We start from the raw sequence: 5,273 nt of genomic DNA, 5'->3' as shown, positions 1-5,273 counted from the left end.
GTTTGCACAATAACCACATCCTTGATTGGTTAGGAAGTTCACCTCCTCGTTATATATCGCTTCAAACTTGTCTTCTTTAGGGTTCACACCACCAACACCGATGGCACTTACACTCCTAGTACCAGCTCCCATAACATTCTTGGCCAAAATGTCCAACTGAGTCATCGTTTTTGCCATGTTTTGGTCCCTTTCTTGATCTTTTTCAATCTGTTCTTTAGTCAATTTAAAAGTAAGAGGGGAGACCTGACCTTCACGGGTGTACCATGCCCGGTTAATTTTGGCCATACCATCCAAGAGATGGGCTGCTATAATGTAAGGTTGTTGCATCAAACCTCCAAAGAAAGTTGGTCAGCTACTCCTTTGTTCACCGAATCAAGGTTTTGGTAAAAGTATTGCAGCAAAACGTTGTCGGGCAAACCATAAGTTGGGCATTATAGCACCAACTTCTTAAATCTTAGCCATGTCTCATGGATTGGCTCACCCTCTAAATGCTTGAAGCTCTAGATGTTGTACCTAAGTGTCATCATCTTCGAAAGAGGGAAAAATCACACTTGAAATGCGGTGACAAGCTCTTCCCACGAAGTGATGGAGTCTCTTCGCAATTCAGCCAACCACTTACATACTTCTCCCATTAAGGAAAATGGGAACAACTTCAACCGGACTAACTCTTGGGATATGTTCTTGAAGAAGAACGGCCCGCAAACATTCACAAAGTTCCTTATATGCTCATGGGGATCCTCATGAGCCAATCCACCAAACAACCCTTTTAATTGCAAGAGCTGCAATATGGTGCTTGTAATGTGGAACACAACGTTCCCTTCAGCCGGAGGCAAGCGAATGACACCAATTCCACCCACTAGATGAGGGTCATTAACATTTGGCTCATTGACATCGTTGAGGTTGTCGATGTCTTCTTGGTGGCCCACTTGGCAACCATTGCTTTCGTTGACACTCATTTCCTCTATTTTAAACAACAGCACACAAACAAAAACTAAAAATAAGTAGATTCAACTACGACTAAAAAGAACAAAATTCAACTTCACCAAAAAGAATCTCAATCAACACCACTACCCAGCAGCGGCGCCATTTTGGTTAATTAACGTTTCAAAGACACTTCATCCAATTCTAAGCGTCAATGGTCGTTAATCAGTATATAACCCAACTAAATGAGTTGGGATCGAATCTCACAGGGAGCGGTACGTGATTGAGAGTCAATAAGAAAGTATGAACGTGTTCAAATCAGTCATAAGAATAAGAATTATTGAATCAATACATCATTCAAATCATGGTTACACGAATGTCAAATAGGGGTTTTGGTTTGGAATTAGCAAATACAAAAAGTGGCAAACAATATGAAATAATAATAATGAGACGGGTTCTTGGGATGTGATTCGATTATAGGCTAATATAGACAAATGAGTAATTGCAACTATTAGAAAATAGCTAGATATTAGTGAGTAAGTTATGCAATACAGGGGATAAACTTTCTCTCAAACAATTTACCCCGGATCAAGTTGATTTATCTCGAACATCAATAAGCAAGCAAAATAAGAACAACTCACACCTTAGTCCATTCACTCTCTCAAGTTGAATGTGTGGAATTTGGTTTAGGGTTCACTCTCTCGAGCTGAACCCATATAAACCCAATATCCACTAACCATCAATAAATAAATTTAGTTTTAAAACCTATCTCCCAAGCAAGCCAAAAACACAAGGGTAAAACTGCATTTGCAACTACGATTCTTAGATTAAACCACAATTAATGATTGAAATCACTTCTAAATAACATTTAAACTAACAATTAGCAATACCCATAAACTACATCAGCCTATAATCACACAATCACATCCCAAGAATTGGGGTTTTAGCTAGACATCATAAAAAGATAAAAATTGATACCAAATTAAGTTTTCATCAACTGGGTAAGATTGATTTCATCCTTAAAATGCTCCAACTCGAAGAATCTCAAAGACCTACTTCCAATTTCTTAGAAGTGAAAAACTTCAATTCTCCAAAGCTTAGGAAAAACTAGAGAAAACTTGTCTCCAAATCTAAAAACTTCATAATAAATTGTTCTAAAGAGTAATTGATATTAAACTAAATGTTCAAAAATGTATTTATAGTCGCCAATAATGTGCTGCGAAGAGTCACTCGGTGAAGTAAGTCGGGCTCGCCGAACCACTCGGCGAGCCGCCCTTTGGTCATTTCTATCACCCTTTTGCCTTGACATTCACCAACCTCAAGGTCTGTAACTTTGGGCAATCTAACTTTGCATCGCCGAACCACTCGGTGATCCACCGACTGCTCCTTTCAATCACAAACTTGGTTCTTTTCTTCAGGGCTTGGACCACTGGAACTTTAGGTGGTCAATTAGCCATTCAACTACTCGTCAAGTGTACTTAGCGATCACCAGGCTTGCCTTTCTTCATTCTTTCAGTCTATTTTGTTCCTTTTTACAAATTAGTGTCCTTGCTTTGTTCCTCAATCCATATACCTAGAAATCAAGGGTTTGACATCAGTTATTGGCACAAAATAAGCATTTGAGGACACTATACCTATATAAATAAAGTGCTAAATGAGTCAAAATCTCAGACTCATCACCGTTCAACTCTAAGAATCCTTTATGTGAGAAGTATGTGAGAAATCCTTCCACAACAACATCATTTATTATTCACTCTCAAAGCAATCTTAAATCATTTTCATTAATTTAATAAAGAACATGCATATCTTCACAAACTCATTTCTAATAGTTCAAAACTCACATCATATCAGAATAGTCTAGAAAACATGGGTTATTCATGGATTCATGGGGAATTCAAGTTAAATCATGTAATTTCTTCAATTCATGCATAAGAAGACATAAAACAATCAATTGGGTCAACACTGAAAGTAACCCATGGCAGTTGAAACCCTAGTTTGATTGGGGAATCTAACTTTACAAATTGGAGATTTTAGGAACCTTGTGGAGGAAAGAGCTCCATAGGTGAAGAATATCATACCTTGGCGTTCAAAGCCGTCAAGCAATTGTTGATTTTGGAGACTTTATCTTGAAACCTAGATTTCTTCTTCTTCCTTAGAGAGAGAAATATTTGAGAGGATGACTTGATCAACTTTTGAAATTTAAGAGAATGAATTGAATTGGGTGATATCGGGCATAAAAGTGTTTACATAGGGCCTAGGCAAACAGACATAGTATTGGGTTAAAACAATTGGAAAAATACTGGAATGACCCTAATTTAAAACTGTCGAAGTGACTCTCACGAAGGACTTCACGGGCCGTCAAGACCACCACGACCCGTCTAGCGGGTCATAAAGATGCCTGCGCGACATGGCTTCACTAATATGGGCATAAATTTTTTCTCCGGGTTCAGAATTAGTCAAACTTTGTGGCGTTGGAAAGAAGACTCAAAAATCTTTAATTTGGTAGGTTATGGGCCACATAATTTATTTTTGCTGAAAAATATGATCTTTTGAAATTGACCCTAAACTCTAAGACTAATAAGTCTCATTCGCAAGTGACTTCATGGTCTGTGTGAAGCTTCACAGACCGTTTAGACATCTTTGGTCCTTTACAGTGACCTTGGTTGACACCCTACTAACTGGGTGACTTCTACGATCCACTTGATAGGTCGTCCAAGGCACCACGGGTCGTCTAAGTGACCCCTACCTGGGGAAGGTTCTAGAAAATGTTCACGAGCCCTTTAACGGATCATGATCCCCTAAAAGACCCCTGTAGGGCATCGTGAAGGGTCCTTGGTCCATTTTGGCTTTGTGACTTGCTATTTTGACCCGTTCTAGCCTTTTCCGAATATGAGATGTTACAATAAATCATGTTATGGATTGGATATTTGGGTTAAATGTTGGATTGAAGTAATTGTGAGATTATTTGATGTTGTAATATCAGAAATATGACTTTAGACGATACATGGATTGTGACTTTTTCACTCCTCGAGCCTACACCCTGGACGTAGCTGGCACTCGAGAATCATTGCTAGTCCCCAAGAGAACCCTTGGCCTGTCTGAATACTTAGAAGAAGTCTTACTCAAGCAAATAGGAAACTTTAAATGCATAATTCAATTCAACTCAATAAATGTCTAGAAATACTTAATAAAGTATAAGTAATAGTTTTCAATATTTCAAAACGGAAAGGAACATACTAAGAGACTCATCAACTCTAAATATGTATGAATCTTCTAATTCTAAGATAGATGTCTGAATAAGACTCATAACAACTCAACAATAACTGGAAAATAAATATGGAATCCTCTGGAAGCAAGTAGGCTCACCAAAGCTATCTGAAGCGAAAAATGATCTTAACGAAACACTTGTTGATGATTCTGAACACCTCAATATGCATCATGAAAAGATGCAGGCCGAAACACATCAATATATTTGAATGTACGAGTATTTAATATGGCTGAATAAAATAATAACTGAACTGAAGGACTGGAAGCAATTCAATTAAATCAATACATGAATATGAAGTGAAACCCCTTTAAGCTTTACAATGAGATATGCAATAAAAGCAATATGAAAAAATAATTTACTTTACTTGTGGGGATCGAGTTTCTCTAACCGATAACCATTACTATGAGCCTAACAATGATATAACGTTTCTGCCATGTTGCAAGGGTCATCCTATACTTTGTTGGGGTGGAAGATGATACTACAACTATGGATCCATATAATAGGCCTTCTCAGAGGCAGTGAGGAGTCGCACAAAGAATCAGTGTTATCCTATCCTACGCTGGCTACGTAGTTTATTAATACTTTGGATTAAAAAAGACTCTTATCCAATTTGTTGCACGATACTACTCCCAAAACAATAATAAATATCAATTCTGCTCAACTTACCCTTACAAAGAAAGGGACTATTACTTTACATGTCACTTTACTTTTTTGAAAAAAATTTCAATACATCAATTATGTTGTTTCTCAACTGGCAAGCGGTACATATGAAAACATTTGATTCTCTTTACAAGGATTCTGTTCCAAGCTTACAATTTATTGCCCGCATATGTTTTGTGTTTGGAGAAAAAATCTTTTAGCTATTAGAGATGTTTTGTGAAACATGTAATAAGACACAAGATTAGGTTATGCGGGAATTTTCAAAGGTAAATAGAGCCTATAGGAGCTACATAGGGAAGGGGAACATGGCCATAACTTAAAAGGAGCACACTCCAGATGAAACAAAGAAAAGAATCGGCCCAGCGACCCTTGGCGCACTGCTGGTGCAGGGCGCCAGACCCTAAACTTCAGAAGTCATGCCTAA

Source organism: Solanum stenotomum, chromosome 5 (assembly GCF_019186545.1).
Source record: "Solanum stenotomum isolate F172 chromosome 5, ASM1918654v1, whole genome shotgun sequence".
Taxonomy (NCBI): Eukaryota; Viridiplantae; Streptophyta; class Magnoliopsida; order Solanales; family Solanaceae; genus Solanum; species Solanum stenotomum.
Note: the sequence above shows the minus strand (reverse complement) of the source record.